This window comes from Oxyura jamaicensis, chromosome 5 (assembly GCF_011077185.1).
Source record: "Oxyura jamaicensis isolate SHBP4307 breed ruddy duck chromosome 5, BPBGC_Ojam_1.0, whole genome shotgun sequence".
In the NCBI taxonomy this organism is placed as follows: Eukaryota; Metazoa; Chordata; class Aves; order Anseriformes; family Anatidae; genus Oxyura; species Oxyura jamaicensis.
In genome coordinates, this window is record NC_048897.1 from 29,466,214 (window position 1) to 29,484,289 (window position 18,076).

The window sequence follows — 18,076 nt, forward strand, 5'->3', positions numbered from 1 at the left end:
CTATATATCAGCAGCAGTACTTTAAATTTTTGATGTCTCCCTAGATTTCTGACTGGCCAGAGAATGGGAAGAGAACAGTAAACAAACCTTATCCAGATTTCTTTCTTAGTCCTTGCTAGGGTATAGGGCTACAGGGAAAGATTCTGCACCTATAGAAAAGGGCAAGGGTACAGAAGAGCTTTCTTCAGAGATTAAAAGTAACTTGACTGAAGCTCTGGGTGTCCTTGAATGTGCAATTTGCAGAACATCTCCATATGTGGTAACCTACCCAAACATCAGATATTTTCATCTGAGACTGCAGAATACTTGGTCTGCTTGTCTGTTGAGAAAATTGTATATATTGTTGTATATATTCCTACCTCTTTCTACAGTATTGATGTATCTTCTTTTTCTGCCAGAACTATTTACTGGTCTCTGTAGCTTTCCACCTAGGTGTAGGAACATCTACATTATAACCCTGGCCAAGTGGCTTTTCAGCAGTTCAAGAAACTGATTTTTTTTCCATATGCAAAAGTCATCATTCTGTTTTGAAATTCCTGGCAGGACTAGTTTGAATCTATCTTCTCATTCAAGGCCATCTATGTCCTGAAGCCTTTCTGTAATTCTTATGTTCTTTAAGAAATTCTTTCCAAACCATTTTCTACGTGTAGTCTCTTCATTATCCTACCTACCCCTAGAACTTTTAAACCAGAGTAGTTGCTTCTGCCAGGATTGTTAATTGTATGCAGCAATTAATGCCTCTTCTTCTATATTGTCGTGTATTGTTGTAAGATACTGGTAATTCGTATAATGTAGCAGTAACCAAGAAGGACTCCTGGACTGTCTTGCTGTCCAGCTAGGACTATATAGCTGCTCAACAGAAGATTCACATGGACAAAGACTTGAAGAAGTGATAGTTGTTTGTTCTTTGAAACAATTTGTTGCTATTCATAGGAAGCCCCTTCCCTCCATGTTCACATACACTTTGTGCTTTAATTCATAAATAGTAAAAGAATTATGTCCATAATGTTGTCCACTGTGTTATATTTAGTGAAAATGGGTCTAGAAATTATGGCAGAAAGTCACTGAGCCCCTCAACAGATGCTATATATAAAAAGAATCTAGGCTAATAAAATGTGCATTAGATGTGTATATATACTGTGAAATGTGTATATGCACTTGGGGTAAAAAACACAGATCTGAGTCACTAACTGCTCAGTAGGCCCTTCCAGCTCTATCTGGGTTTAAAGGAGTTGCTTCTAGCATTTGTAAGGCTCATCAAGATAATTGTCTTTACTTACAGATAATACAGGTTACCTCATCGGTATTTATGAACTGTAACGACTAGCAACGTTACATGACTTTATTGCTTCTACATGATTATGTCAGTGCAAATGATAAGAAAAAGCAGAGTTTGATAGTTAAAAGCAGAAAAGTGATTAAAAGAAGCTGTAGAAGCCAACAATAAGAATCAGAGTGCCAAACCATTAACACCAAAGCAGAACTCACTTTGAAAAATGCATCTACAAATATTTACAAAAAATGTGTTGCAAGCTCTAAAGCTAACTTGCTAAGGGTTTGCCTCTTAAAAGATTATTTTAAGGAAATGTCAGCTATAGAATTCATCACCTGCTCTCCTAAAAAGGTATTTAATTTGTATAAGATGGAAAATTTTTAAACTGAGATAGTTGATGTATATTTATTTGAACTGATAAGTAAATGTTCTATATGTCCTCATATCTGAGACTTCTCATAGCCTAGGGCCTGCGTTAAGTACAAAGGCTATGAAAATCACTCAGTTGAACTAGTCACCTGTTTGATCGATACATTATCAGAGCTGTGTGTGCTTGTGCTAGCAGAAATTACTTGACAAAAAATTTCCAGAGTGAACTAGAAACAGTAGCTTGCAATTTACCTTAATATGTGCCCCCTGTAACACTTAAATTAGGTGTGTCTATAAATTCAATTGATGAATAAGGAGAATGCATTTCATGTGGCTGGTGTGTGAGAACCCACATTTGTATTTACAGCCTTTGATATAGAATTATAACACTATTTGATATTCTTATTTATGGCCTATGTTATGTATTCATGTAACTTCAGGAATGTTTAACAAAAATTCAGCACTGTATAAAGGTAATTATGTTGGATTATATCAGTAACCTTAAATTTTCCTGGGACAATAGTTAGGTAATTCTAAACCAAGCAAAACTCTCACTACTACATTTATGACTCTTGTCAGGCTTTCATTCTGCAAAATAGTTAAGAAATTGCCAAACTTTAGACAAATACAGGATCCAAATCTTGAGGGCTACATCTCTCCTGTACAGCAACATTTGTCGCCTAGTGCTACAGACTAGCAAATCTCAGAGCTCTTCTTTCACCTGGTAGAGGGCAAGGCATAAAAAGTAGACATAAAGACCGAGATGTCCTCAGCCTCCCCTCACAGGTCCTGACTTCAGGCCCTTTTACCAGCTTTGTTGCCCTGAGGATACCATGAACAGCTGACAGGATGTGAATCTGAATGTTTGGAAGTTTTTGAACTATTTCAATAAGATGAATTTTTCCGGTTCTAATATCTTTATATTAATTTGCTAATTGGCTTCCATTGTTTTCTACGTAGTGGTTGTGTCACTATCCTCATTACATTGCAAAATAATCTTACATAATAAAATAAATTAAATCTACTCATCAACCTCATTGAAATTTTGCTGTCTGACTTGAGAAGAGACAGTGAAATCATGTTTTAAAAGAAAATTTTAAAAGGACTTAAGTGAGCCATTTGTTCTATCTGTAGTCTAAAACTGAAAAAATTATAGAAGCAAAAAATCCTAATTATTTTTTATGAAGTACACTGTTGCTTCACTTTTTGTGTCATTCTGACTGACCTACCAGATTGTGTATTCCATGCACTAATTAATTCTGCTCTGGTTCTGCAAAATCTACTATGAATCATATCCAACTGTTTTTTAGTTCATACAATTTATGAATATTTTAAAATGTAGACAAATTACACCTCCTGCATGTGCATCAGCGAATAATTCCAAGTCTTTCCTCTGTGCTGCTGCTGATTTCCCAAATAATAAATATTCCAAAGTGGCTTTGGGCTAAACTGTAACTTCTGAGGTATTGCACTCTGTGCTGTGCACTGGTGAATTCCCAGTCATGCTTCGGTGTACAAAAGCTCAGTGTTCTTATTCTAAGTGAGTTATATGACCGTGGTCTTGAGAATTGGTGGTTAGAGTCTCTCATTTAGCCTTGGGCTATGGGCACTGCAGTAACATTAATGTGCATGTGCTTAAAAAGATTGCCCTTAAAGATTGTTGAAGGAAGACTGAAGCTCCTTTTGCAGTTTCATTCTCTCAATTCTTACTATTTTACACTCACTGCCCCTCTCTGCTTGATTAATCCAACAGAATGCCATGTCTTGAAAACTCTGAAATAAGGAGGTTTCACTGTCTTCATTTTTTATATGATAGAATATTTTAAATTACTAAACTACCATGTGATCACTGAGGTCACTCAGGAAGACCTGGGAAGAACCCAGTCCCTTTTGTTGCTTCTATAACTATGTATTGTTCCCTACTTTCCTTTTTTCATAAATTCCATCCAAAGCTATTTAATTATTGATCCTGTGGCTCCTGATTGATATGGAAGTGTGGTTCACTAAGCAGGAGCAGTAACTAAATGACACAATTCCAACAAAAGACAAACATTAGTCTTCTGCTCAGTTTCTGTGCTTGAGCTTACGTTTGTTTTTCTGGTGCTTTGCATTCTTTAGATACACAGTTCTTCAGTATCTCTTGAATTGTATAGCTCCTTTCTTGAAGCTGGAATAATAATGTAGTTAAATGTAGTGTAATTCTTCAAATAATCATTCATTCGGGAATCATTTAATTGGGAAGAAAAGTGTTGAAATATTGCAGGATTTAGTGGTGGCTGGATATGACTTACTGATAATTTCCTAAATGACCAGTAAAAATAGATCCAGTAAAGGCATTTTGGACCATTCTGCCACACCACTAGATTTTCATTTACTCCCTAAAGAATCAACCTTGCTTAGTTTTTTACCTCTACCATGAACTGAACAGTCTGCAACTTATCCCTTCATTAGTCCGTTCCCATGGCTTCATAGTCCAGATCTGCTGATATAATTTCTTAAAAGATAAGTATTTGGGCGACTAAATCTAACATCCTTTAAACTGTAAGCAGACACCTATTGTTTCAGTGGCACATCAACTGTTCGTGCTGTGTGTGCAGGCAAACCATGCAAAACTTCATTCATAGAGCTTTAATAGGGTCGGCCATATTCTTGTATCTTGGAAACTATTGCTTAGATCCTGTGCAACTAAAAGCAGCAGTTTTTATATCAAGATGTAAAACATGAGTGTCAGCTGAAAGTAGTCTCGCCTAGCCTGAAACAGCAAACATTACTGACAACTGGTGTGGGCAGCTGTACAGATAGTCTCTCATTTGCTTAACATATAGCGAATGTGTAATAAGAACATTCCATTTTTATGTAATTAAAACAATTATTATTCCCCCTCATCTCCTGGGAAAGCATATTTTTCACATGCTGAGCTAGACAACAGTGGAAAAGTCACACTGATCCTGTTCCCAGTCCTTTCAACAGATAATTGCCACACAGCTGAGCATGGGAGCCATCCTCACTCCAAGATTAAGAGCATTCACTTCTGCTACACCTGATCCATGCACCAAGATCAAAATGTCTTTTGCATTTTATTTGCTCAACTTAGGATATTTTTATCAGTGAGCAGTGTACCTATATACTTTTAAACTGTCAGCAAATCACTTCATAACTTTCTCAGTTATAAGCCTAAGTTTTTGTGGACTTTCACTACATGGCATATTCTTCACTTCTGTAAACTGTCCTGTGGCTTCCACAATACTGTTTCCTGAGCTATCAATATCCTTTCCAGAAATGGATGCATAGCAAAATGGGTGGAGGGGAAAGGGCTATGTGGTTGGGAATGCACGTTCCACTGGATGAGGCTTATGAAGAAGATTTACAGTTCTTGGTAAACTGGTAAATTCACCCCAGTCTTCTCAAAACAGGAGACAGCAAATATGGAAATGGTGTTTGAGTAGTTGGACTTGCTGTAAAGGTGAGATAGGGATACCCTACGCAATTTCATTATGTTAAAAGCCAACCTGTTGGATATGGTGCTGCAGAAGCTGTGGATGTTTTGGCAAAGCCCTGTTAATACTTCTAGCACTTATGGGTCTGTTAAATTTCTGTTACTGAGACTAACGGTTCCAGACTGAAGAATTACCTTCCACTATCAGCATTGCTCCTGGCTTTGTGTGTGATACTGAACAAATTGTTTAAATCCTATGTTTCCCATTTATAAACTGGGCACCATATTTTTATGTATATTTTCATATATAAATATGTATATATATTCATAATGTTTCACTTCTGTGGAGAAGTGGTACATAAAAACAAGGTAACGCTGATGCACGAAGTTGCTGGTTTCCTAACCTGCATTTGGACTAGTACTTTCTGTTCTTTCCTATCACTGTGATGCTTTTGGGCAGTTGAAGTGTACAGTGCAACCAGTAACATTTTACCAAAATAGGTTTTGTTATTGACAATAGTTAGTACCCAGAGAGTCAGCCTGGGGAAAGCGTTGCTCTGTTTTTTTGTTTCAACTGGAGTGTAGTTGTACCAACTGTTGAGATCAAAACATTTTTTTTCTTTGATAACTAAGCTCTTTTATTGAGTGGATATTATTAAAAACTGAATTTTGGACCTTTGCCAGAGGGTTGTATGTTTGGTGTAGGAGCTATACACATGCATAGGTTTCACACTCTGGGCATCTGTGAGGTTCTCTGTCATGTTCTTAAACCACCCTTCATTCCTCCTAATTTATTCGATTTTGTTGTTGTCGTTCATGTCTAAATTTATCTCTTTTCTCTGTCTTCTGTGTTTTTGCAATTTTTATATGCACTAAATGTTTCATTATATAAGGGGCACATTAATGCACAATGGCACCCCGCATAGTTAAGGCAAAACCAACAGTCAGAGTTATTACTCAAAGTGATTATAAGCTGCATGAAGCCTTTACGTAAAATAAATAAATAAATAAAATAAAATAAAATAAAATAAAATAAAATAAATGGTATCTGTCTCCTCTCTTTTTCATTACATGCTATTGTCTTTCCTTTCAGAAGTGGCTATATTTCAGTAATGCCGCACAGATTTTCCAGGATAGAAATTACTATACAAACACAAGTGTTATATGACCTCAAAAACAACTGTGAATTGGAAGGCTAAATCCAGCTCTAATGAATGAAGTCCGAAAGCTGACAGCATTCAGCAATTTCATGAGCTCAGGATATTTTCTAACAAGAAAATTCATTTCTGAGACTTGTTGACAGGAACATCAAGAATGGAACTGCTGCCTTTGCCTCCACCCACTCCAGCAAAGAGTGGGGGGAGAAAAGCAGCTCTTTTTATAAATAGCACTGTTCCTGTCGTATTTGTAAATTCAGTGCTTTTTGTGTTAATGACATCACCCTTTTCTCCATGGCAACTCCCTACGATGTCAAAACTGCCGGGCACCATCAGAGGAACTTAAACCACCGAACGAACACATTGATTCAAGATGATTTAATTGAGAAATAGCACAGAGGGTGACAGGAGGGGGTGGGAAACATGAGCAAACAGGCTACTGTCAGCTCTGCTGCTCTGGAAAGTGTGCACCTGTAATGACTGTCCCCTAAAACTCTGCCCCATCTCCTCTTTTTGTAACTCCTTGTCAGGAGGAGGAGGTGGTGGGCAGGCAGGCAGGCAGGCAGGCATCTTATTCTTCATCTCCGGTGTGTCTAGAGAGAAGCACTACAGGTGACTAAGCAGGAGGAACATTACTGACTCACTCCTGAGTTATTTTTTCGCTCCCCTTCTCTCCCCCCTCCTATCTTTTCTGTTTGTTTTTCAGCTTTTGCCCAACAGCTTGTATTTTTCCCCAGGCCCTGATGAGAAAGAATTAGCAGCAGGCTTTCTTGTTACCTAATGTTCACAAAAAAAGTGCTTGTGGTTATCCAGGTGAGGAAATAAAAGCCAACTCAAAACAGCTAAAAAAAAAATTGTCTCTTGGATACAACATCTTTAAAAAGAGAGGAAAAAAAAAAAAAAAAAAAAAAAAAAAAGCTTTTCCTTTGTGAATGTTGTCCAGGAAATACTGAAGTAACTGACATGCCAGGAAACAGTAAATAACTGGCTTCTTTATCAGACTACCTATGGAAAATACCTAATTGCTTCACTGGCAGCCCTGCTGGTTTTGACTTGATTTCAAAACTGACTGCACTGGGGGGAAGCTATTTCACTTGCTGTCTTGATTACAGAATTAGATTCTGCTGGGTTCCACTTGGGACTCAAGTAGCAGGAACATAATGGTTACATCTGCAGAGTTTCAGTCAGTGTAAACTCTCCTTGTTCCGATCATCTTAATAAATCTGTCCTAATTTACATCCCTATGAGGTCTAAAGCCTTAGAACACTTTATCTTCCTTCTTCTGCAGGGTGCCATGAGATCTGTTGCTGAAATTTAGCCTGCAGAAGTGTCAAGATGATATTACGTTTTGTGTTTCTGAATTGCATGTCATGGATACAGGCCAGTTATGCAAGATCAGCACAACACCCACAGAGTTCCTATAGCCAGCCCAGGGACACGGGAGAGCTCACCAGATTGATAAGTAACACTTGGTTTGCCTGAGCAATGCTGTAACGCTATACTTGCCACTCACGGTTTGCAGCTTATATCTCTATAGGGCATAGGAGTCTTTAATCACCGATGCTCAAAGTGTGAGGCTTTGTTATGGCTGTTAACTCCCTCCCCGCCCTGGAGTGAAGCATAAGTCAGCAGTCCTGTGATTTCAAGGCTGAGTTGAGGGGAAATGCACGTATAGTCTTTATGCACTAGAATCTAGATTAGTATCTTGCTCTTGCCTTTTGTGTAAAATGTCACTCAACACGCAGTCCCATCCTCTTTGCTGAGATCACAGCATCAGCCCACAATAAAAAAAGGTCCCAGAAAACATTGATTCACTGCATTACAGATCTTGGTAGTGGTGTGTTTCTACAGTGAGGTCTCAGCTACCTAACTGCAAGGCTTTAATGGAATTTATCATTGTGGTCTTCTCTGTCCTCTGACTGTGAGGTTATTTTACCTTCGGTTATTCTTCCAACACCTCTGCTGACTGCCAGAAAGAGGGGGCGTCTGGCACTGATATACTCCTCCGTGCAGCCAGCGCTGGGGTAATGCTGGTGAGTAAGCAGCTGCAAGCTTGATGTGCTTGCATGTGTATGAGACTGAACCAGGATTCTTCTGAAGAAGCTTTAAGATGAAATTGCTGAGAATTTTTGCCTGAAGCAAGGGATGTTTCCCATGTTTAAGACAAGCAGCAACCTGCCGGCAGAAGGAAGAAGGGACTGAATTCACTCCAGAAGTATTTCTCAGAGATCTTTTTTCAAGGTAAGACTCCTACTGTGGGAGGTAGAAGGGGAAACAGGCTCCAGCTCTGAACACTAAAATTGATATGACTTCTAAAATATCCTTACCTTCTCAAACTGTAGAATTGAGATAAATCTCTGATGTCTCTACCAGTCCCTTTTCAGGCTGGAAATGTTAATCAGCCAATGAGAACTAATTTTTTTTTGAGGTCCAAAGCCATATGAATGGGAGGGAGGGCTTTTTTTTAACACTGCCTTTAGCTGGCCTGTATACTATTGGTGAATGAGCACCATTGTGTGTGCTTCTAAATCATGCACTTAAATACTAGAATAATGGGTGTTTTAGGAACAGGGTGAATTCAAGTAAAATTTAGTAAATAGAGGTTGGTTTACAGTTTATTAATTTTGTTTAGTGCTTTTAAATGCTGATAGAGTATTTTTTGTTCTGTAGGAAGCAAAATGAAGGTGTTTCCTGCTTTGGGATCTTGAGCTCAAAGTTTCTTAACAGGCTTGGTTTGAAGAAATACCATTGAAACAAGAGCAAGGATTTTTTTTGTTATTATTATTTTTAAAGCATCTATTTGAGTTACACCCGAACAACCAGTTTATCACTGTTGAAAACTATTTGTGGAGAGGCAGAAAGTAGTAGAGACCTCCTTGTCCCTGTTGCTGGCATCTCAATTGAAAAGCATTACTTAAGATAGGAAAAAAATACCTTGAAGATACAGAGACAGCTTTGGAAAAATAGTACCATCTAAAAAACCTTTATCATCAGTATCGCCTTCTCCCTGGCATAAGCCAAGACCTGAGACTATCCCTAACTGGGAACCCTCCAGACTAAGAATTTTGTGCTTGGGTTGTGGCGTATAAATTATAGTCCTCAATTAAAATGCAGCAAAGCACAGATTCTGTAAGGGTGCTGGAGCCACTAAGGAATGCACTTGCCGAGCCTAGAAGTGCAGACGACTGTGGGCGTGAGTCTACACTTTTTCTTTGCACACTAATTGATCTAATCATTGTGTGCAGTTCCACTTTGCTCTTGGACAAGAAATAAAATACGCTAGTAAAAGCAAAAGCATCTCATGTCCAGGGAAGTAAATGCAGTTAGTAAACTTTTGCACACAGAGCTGAGAAGGAGGAAAAATCCTCGTCAGATCTGTGAAAAGTGTAATCAAAAGGATCTCTGACTTGTTGCGTCCTCCTCCCTGCCCTGGCATGGTAAGGAACGGAGTGGTGCCTGGGGAGGGAGCTGTGCTCTGTGCAGACTGAGGAGTGGTTAGGCGAGATTGCCTGGGGAAGGGTACTTGTGCCCAGAATTCAGGTAAGGAATAATGGCCAGGAAGGCGATTGGTGCCAGCAGTCGTTGCGTAAGGTGGTGCTGTCTCCGCAGCTAGCCTTGCCAGGCGCTGGAGCAGTTAATGCAGTTGGATGCTGTTGCTGCAGTTTGATTCCACTTTGTAGGAATAGTTGAGATGAGGAAATTTCTGCCAACTTCGCAGTCAGGAGTCATCTGTTCTGCCTCTGAAACTTGGGGAGCATGAATGAATAGCTCTTAAAACATTAATCTAGGGCAGCTTCCAAGAATCATGTGTACTTGAAGTCTAGTCTACATTGTGATCTGATTCATTATCCAGGGACAGCAAAGGCTTTGGAGAGGTGTTTAGCCAGTGTGTGGACATACTGAACTGTGAACTCCCAAAGAAAACCTGCCCTGGCAACTTTCAGTGGTGCGTTCGGAGTGCATAGGTGGAGCATCAGAGGGTAGGGGAGCAAGTGCCACTGCAAGCAATGGACATGCAAGCAAGGCAACAGAGGAGCATGGACAACAAAGAGGAACAGGAGGAGCAACATGCTGTGAGCATGCAGAGCAGCAGACAGCATGGCTTCGGGGTATAGAAGATGCTACTGCTTTTGGTGGTGTCACTTGACATCAATTTAAGCCCACTGAAATTCCACATAACCAGTGTCGAGCACCATATTATCTTCCATGTGATTGTTCCTTTCTTTAGTAAAATCTCATATCTCTTTCTGAGATTATAGGATCTGGGGGGGAAAGGGCAGATTTCTGTGGGTCCTGAGAGAACTTGTGGGATGGATAACTACGAGGGAGCAAATGATACTGCTAGAGAACACAAAGCACAGCAAGATAGATACAGGTGATCCTAACTGAAGAGGAGGATTGGTATTTAATTAAAACTACTGCTAAAAACTAGGCTCTTAGTGATAAAATAAATAATAGCAGGACATGAGTAATTCCTCTCAGGGGAATGATGGAGACAAAATTAAGCTAATGTAATAATAAAAGGGGTGTGTGTGCAAATGCTCAGAAGAATAGTAACAGGATAAAGTTTTGTTTTGTTTTGTTTTCACTTCTAAGAAGTTCAAATGTGGTTCAAGTCAAAAGGGACAGAAACCTGTTAAAGAACATGCTCCTCAGGGCTCAGAGGCCATTTCAGAAGGCAGAGTTGTCTGAGTTACTGAACCCACTGTTGCCTCTGCTGCTCCACTTAGCAGTCTCAGTAGAGAGGTGGGAGACTGAGCTCATCCTCTGCTTTAACAAATGATGGCTAGTTAAGAGTGTCCTGGAGGTGCTTGCATGCACACACACACACACACACACACACACACACACACACACCTAATTCTGAAACCATCTCACAGCTCTGTCTGCCTTCCTCGAGCTGTGATGCCCATTATTCTAAGGTGATTAAACAGCATAAACTCATTAACCATTCTCAACTGTGTAATATACAGTGATGTAACTTCTTTTCCATAGGTGGTTTGCATAATACTGCGCTTCAGTTGTTCTCTTTCTGTTTCATCTTTTTCATTTCTGTGATGTCTGTCTGTTTACTAGAGAAGTTTTAAAAAATTCCAGAATATATATTTATTAGAAAAAAACAAAACAACAACAAACAAACAAACAAAAAACCTGAAAAGTTGGCCTTCTGGTAGTCTGAACAGCTGTCTTGTTTACAAAGGCTGGCATGCATTGCTGGCCACAGTCAGCTATTGGTCACATCACCTCCTAAAATGAAACTCTCTAGCACAGATTCATGTTCCTCTGGACTTGCACAAAGTCTAGTAAGAAACAACGATGCTTCAGCCAAAGACCACTGTGGAAAAAACCTGGTGATGTGTTTTTTCTCCTGCAGGTTGCTGAGGGGAAGGACTTGTGAATCTCTGAGATGCTCAGGTTGCCATTTGTGCTAGCACATTGCAGGATAAAACCACAGCCCCCCAAAACAAATTAAATTGAAGGAAAGTATAAGGTAATGGTGGTTTATGGTAGATAGGGATGGTTATTTGTAGTCTGCTCTGAAGAGTCGCTCCACAGCTAAACCACAGCTCTGAGCAGTGCTCGTCCTAGAGCTGAGGCACTGCAGTCAGCGGACATTGGCCAGTAACAGCTGTCTAGCCGACGTGATGTGGAGATGCTTAACACACCATTGTATATATATAAAAGAGATTTTATTTCTTAAAATGACGTTTACCCTTTCAAACAAGAAGGCAAACATACTCAGCAGTTTCAGCAGAGACAAGTATCTCTATGAACTGACATTAGTCAACTTGATAGCTCTGAGCTCAATTGTTTTTCCCCTAAGAATCTAGTTAAACAGGACTGTCTGTAGTATGTTGTCTTACTGATGGCCTACTGGTTTTCTCTGCAATGCACAAAGCCATGTAAGCTACTATATATATATATATATATATATTTGTCATCCTCTGCTGCCTTTTCCATTGAAAATTCAAGGAAAATTTCATAGATCTTGCTCATCTCGTCTAAGCTTGATCCTATTCTTGTTACTGTGCCCAGAAGATGGAACTAAACAGGCTGTGGAGCCTTGCTTGCCATACTGAAAGAGTATGGACCAGGCTGCTGTCCTCCTTATTGTATTGTGGGTACATTTATTTTCTCACCTGTGTCAGCCTTTGGATATTCTTTAAAGGCTGTGACTTTTCAAGGTAGAGCAGGAGCTGAGGGTTGTTAGCAGCAGAGATGAAGATCTGTGCTTAGGTAGGGAGGAGTGATAGACTTGCCTTAATCTGGACCAGGTATAGAGGGGTTAAAATGTGTAGTGGCCAGAAGGCAATGCACTGAGCTTAAAATAACCAAGATCAGGATAATTTAGCTTTAAAAACCATCTGGGGCCTGATTCAGTGCTCATTAAAATTCATAGTAGCCTTACGATTGGCTTCTGGAAGAATTAAGCAGAGTGTTACACTTTATAATGAGTGCCTTGGGCCTTGCCCAAGAAAGTACATAAATGCATACAGTAGTGTTAGAAATTGACTTCTTTTCTGTAACATCCAGCTTAGAATAAGAGTCCTTCTAGCACTTGTGGAAGTCAGTGAAAAAACTCTGTTTTCAGTTGACTTTGGATTGGAGCTGAAGAACAGATGTTACAGCTGACTGTGGAAAACAGTCTCTGGGCAAGTTGTCTTTGAGCTGTTCATGCTACAGTAAGCTGCCCAGTGTGGGTATAAACATAATTAATTAGCAGAAATCAGAACTGCTGAGTATGTAGTGAAAGTTGTGGAAAATCAGATTGCAAACCTAGATGCTCCTGTTAGCAACTGCCACTGAGGAAACCTCCTGATTTCTAATGCTTCATTATAAAATATGTGCAGCTGGGGGCTAAGAGACAAGAAAATATTAATTCTGCTGCTTGTTTCCAAACCACGAACTTGCAGACGTTCTTCAGGCTTTTGTGTTCTCTTCCAAGTTCTAAATATGTTCTCTCTAAGCTTCTGCAAAATAGCAGCCTGAGTGACGTAACGCTGAGCCAATATCTTATTTAAAGAACATTGCCATTTATGTCTGTGTCATTTAAAAGCACGTTTTTAAAAGTCTCTTAGAACTTAGGGTCACTTGCCAGCTGCTCACCTACATTATCTGGCTACTTCTAACTTGTGGTTTGTGATCCCCTTCATAATGGGTCGTGGCTGTTCTTGGACCAAGCTCGTTATTTGTTGAAAGAAGGAAATTAAAGAATTTTCCAGATAACTACCCAACTATTTCTGCAGAGAATCTTTGCTTAAGCATTTCACTGCTAGCCAGACTTTTGATTTCAATGAAAGTTCTGCAGAACAAAACAGAATGTTCATTAGAAATCTTAGCAAGTGTTTGATTTTAAAGAAAAATAGTTCATTTAGTTCATTTTAGTTCATTAGTTCATTTTTTTTTAATGAACTAAGTTGATACTTTTTAAATTTGAACACCTTTCTCTGAATTAATTTATTTATAGAATTTATTTGGTGCTCCAGAGAGCACACAAACAAGAAATATGTGTGTGTATGTGTGTGTGTGTGTATATATATATATAGGTATTAGTCATTTTTGAAGTAAGTAGAAGTTTAACAAATGTTTTCCACTTATTTTTGTGATGCCATCTTCAGAGCCTCAAGATCTGCAGAACAGATGTGCCATTTTATCTGCTCTTAAATGGTTATGTCTAATGTTGCTCCTTTCTTAATTACTATTAACTATATATATATATATGTATACAGATATATAAATAATATATATATACATATATATATATATATTAGTGGATTAGTTTCTGGAGTTATCCTGAAGAGGATTCTGGTCCAGCTACACTGCTATGGTTTCATTCTTTGCAGTGGCCAGCAGGACGTAGACTTGTTCCAAAGGAAGCACGTTTGTTATGATTGTAGCCAAATACCAGCAGGTCCATGTGGGCTGTACCAGCAGGTACATGTGGTCCATGTAGGCTGTATAAGCGTGTTTAATTTGGACTCCATTTATCATGTGGTATGGTTTTGGTATGAAAGTGTTCTTACAATACCAGAAACAGACATTTGGCATGTTCAGTCCTTTATAAGCTGCATTACCTGTGTGCACATTTTAGTTTCTTATTGTGGAATCTGCGAGCATTATTAGTTTCATAAATGTTTTAGGTAGTTTTATTTTTTATTTTTATTTTTAAATGGAGAATGGTGGTTGGAAGCTTCATTATGCGCCCACCGCATGTGTTCTGATGAAACACTGCCCCAGAGAAACCAGCACCTCATTCTGTCTTAGACTAGTGTTCATACTATTATAGATCCCAGCTTTGATGAAAACTGGGAAAGAGAGCTGAGGATAAAGAAAGTAAAAGGTTTCTCTAACTACTAGCAGGAAAGACCAAAAAGCATTCTTAGTAGTAATTGACTTTTTCTCTTTTCTTTGTTGTAGCAGTTACTATGCAAGACGAGGATATCACAGCTCACATTTTTCTACACTATACAAATAAATTTCTAAGTGGCAATTATGACCAATTAATCCTTTGCAAACCATCCTGCGGACTCCAGTGCATTGACAGCTCATGTAGATAAAGCAAACTGAGGGTAGAGTATTATGACATGCTTGTTTCAGTGGCAGAACAAGAAGGCCCAGTTCCAGCATTGCAGGTTGCTGGCTTCTGAGTTGTGGTGGCATGACTGTATGGCTGAGCTTTATGCCAGGCCACTGAAACAATCTGAGGTTAAAAATAAATTATATATTAATTAAAAAATTAAATAAGCAGGTTTAACCCTTTGCCTACACCCTCGTCTCATTAAAACATTTTTTTTTAATTATTATTTGATGCAAGTATTGTATTGATCAGCTCTGTGGTACGGTCTGCAAGCAGATGTAGAGTTGCACCTGCACAAGGAGGAACTGCAGTGCAAAACTGCGAATGAGTGGCATGCAGTGGTGCCAACCAGCCAGAGGAAAGCAATTGTTAGTCCAGCCTCAGCAATTGGGAGGGGTTGAGCTAAGGTGTGGAAACTCATCCCCATGGCAGCAGCCAACCCTTCCCTTTTTCTTTTCGTCATATTCCCCTCAAACAGCTGCTCTCTGCCTTTACCATTTTACCCCAAAATAAGCTACCACACACCACCGTAGTACAAAGCACCCTCCTGCATTTGCTGTAGGGTGGCTGCTGCTGGGACGATGACCACGATGCCTGCCTGCTTCCCAGCACAGGATTAACAGGGCTGCTCTGAGAGGCTGCACGCATTCAGCTGCTTAAGGCTGCGTTGTCTGCAAGGGCAGTTGTTGTTCCCTGCCTCCACATGGCAACAAGCGGGACGAGAACCTGCTGTGCTGCAGGGAGCCATGTGGCTGGATTTTGACAAGCACAAACTGCAGCCCTCAAATTATTCCAGGCTCTTGAGAGTTGGGTTTGAATGTACCCAGAGGTAGGGAGTGACTAATAACAGCAAATGGTGTTAGACTTTTGCTACCATTATTTTAGCCACTAGGAATTCTCTGAATTCTGGTTAATACTTTTGCAATAGCTGACTGACCTAGTTATTCTGAGCAGAAGCTGTCGTATGTATTCCTCTTATGTCAGTCAGGGATTTCAATCTGCATTTCTATAGCATCTTTAAGGATCGCAGCATGCTTGAAAAAACAACAGATTAAGCTGCCTCTGTTCTGGGGGAGTTAAGCATTGTCACAGTCCTTTTACTGGTGTGCAGAAAGACTTTCCCAAGGTGACCTGGCGAACCTGTGAGAAGGTAGGCTACGCTGACTTTGTGCTGTGATGCTGCCATTGCAGCACTGGTCATCCTGACTTTTGTGGGAAGCAGCAGATACACCTCTTGTAGAGTGGCACAGACTTGTCTGGTGGAGCATGATGTTACTTCTTTTATAATCTAATATGTCTGTTAATTTTTGCAAGTAAAAGATGTGGAAGAAGTGTGAGGTGGCTGTGATCCAAGCTGTATTGACATTACCTGCAGGGAATGTCTACCAAGCCACAGGAATTTTACCAGTAGCAAAATAACCTGTGGTGTGTTCAGGTGATCCTCTCAAGCTTTGGTTTCAACTTCTCATCAGAGTGGTAGTTAAAATTTAAAGTCTGTTGTTTTCCTACCCTCTTTAAGATTAATTTGCTTTCTTGCCTACGTTCTTGGCTCTCGCTGCTCCAGACGTTCTCAGTCCAGGTTGCAGATCTCCATGCTGCTTCCTTGCCAGCTGTGCTCTACTCCATCATTGGAGTTGCCAGGTCCTGGCGAGACTGTGAGTCTGCCCTGGTGCTGGTGAGAGCCTGGAACAGCATGAATTTTCTTCTTTCATGTGACCCAGTGTGCGCTGTATTTAGTGTTACGGACTCTCGGTCCCACAATGATCTGCCAGATTTGAGCATGCAGACACGTCCTATAACAGCATGCAGTCCTCTAGACGAGGTGGTAAACTTTAACCAACCAGTTCTTAAGTTCTGGTGTGTTTTGTTTTCATTTTGAATTGGGGCAAAAAGATGGAAACTGGATTAGGCTGTCAATCCTTGGGGACACTTAGAAGCCCACTGAATAGGCTTATGCAGTGGGAGTGCAGATAAGGCCTTGTCCTGCTGGGATCTCCGGGATGCTACCTTTATAAATGTCAGCAGTGCGTGGAAAGTAGGAGATAGCCCTAATATGTAAGCAAGCAATCCAGATAGTGCTGTCTTAAGATTCTCTGCCCACCTCTGAATGCAATAGCCTTGGGGAAAAGTAGCACAACTGTAAGCACTTATTTAAAGTGAAACTGCCTCTGGATTGCTACCTTCTCATCTCCAGGCCTGCTAATCTCATGTGTTGATTATGAGACTTGCCGATTTGATTCCTATCTTGTGCTTCCTCCCACCAGCTGATGCTTCGTGAGTTTGCAACACACCCTTTCTCATGGTGACCCCTTTGTCCCTGCTGTTAGCACCGTTTTGCACTTCCATGTTAGTTCACTCTGGATTTCAAGAGCCGTGAAAGAGAAGAGACCACAGCTCCTGACGGAAGTGCATTTATGCCTCCAAGCAAATCCCAGAGTTTAGAGGAGCCCTGCTAGAAGATCCAGCTCCAAATCACAGCCTTGCTCCATGGATGGGATAGCCTCAGTTTTTCCTGGGATTTCTTGACTGCATCAAAGTTACTGTACCTTGGCATTAGGCTTTGTTTGGAAGCTTGGTTGAAACAGGATATTGTTTTTTATTAATATTTGTTTATTATTATTATTATTTATTATTTTTTTTCCCCATAGCTTGCTTAGTTCCCCAAAAGCACAAAACAGGTGGCCAAATACACTTGTCCTGGCTGAAGTAGAAGGAAGCCCTTGAATATGGCACAGTTGGCCATGGTGCCTCTAACCTTTTTTTTAAAGGTTAGAAGTGTCCTGCCTTGCATGTTGCCGTAGTAAAATGTTGAAAAGTTTGTTTCTCCCACAAAAATCTGCTCCAGTCGAGATGAAGTGGGCTTAAATAAATCTGTTGTCGCGGCAGTGCAGGAAGTGAGGTACCAGCGCTCTCCTGGTGCTGTGACGTGGATGGGCAGGATGAGGAAGAGAAGAGAGAGATCAGCAGTTTTTATCAGAAATTTGTTATGCTTTGCGGGGGGAAGGTGGCATGGCGTATGGAATGGCCATTTTGCTGTGTAGATGAACGAGATAAGCTGCCTGCGATGCAAGCGTTTAGTCAATGTACCCTGCAGCACTTCTTGCTCGCAGGTTATGGCTGCCGTAGATAAGACAGGTTCTCAATGAGAAGCATGGAGTACAGCAGCTGTAGGAGGAGTGGGGTGTGTGTGCATGTGTTTATAGAAATGTGTGAGCATAATTATTTATATTGTCTTGTGCAATTCTCTAGGTAAGAAGGGAGCA

General features: G+C 40.1%; 1 protein-coding gene across 6 annotated transcripts in view; it reads left to right on the top strand.

The window, feature by feature from the left end:
- Positions 1-7,954: 7,954 nt before the first annotated feature.
- The window catches only part of PAK6 (p21 (RAC1) activated kinase 6), a 41,235-nt gene continuing 31,113 nt past the window's right edge, over positions 7,955-18,076 (top strand). For 4 of the 6 annotated variants that reach the window (XM_035327692.1, XM_035327693.1, XM_035327694.1 and 1 more), the window contains exon 1: positions 7,955-8,476. The gene's annotated coding sequence lies outside the window, so the exon portion shown is untranslated. Of the gene's footprint in view, positions 8,477-15,097; positions 15,221-18,076 lie in introns of all 6 variants that reach the window. The other 2 variants (XM_035327691.1, XM_035327687.1) reach the window with 2 other exon arrangements.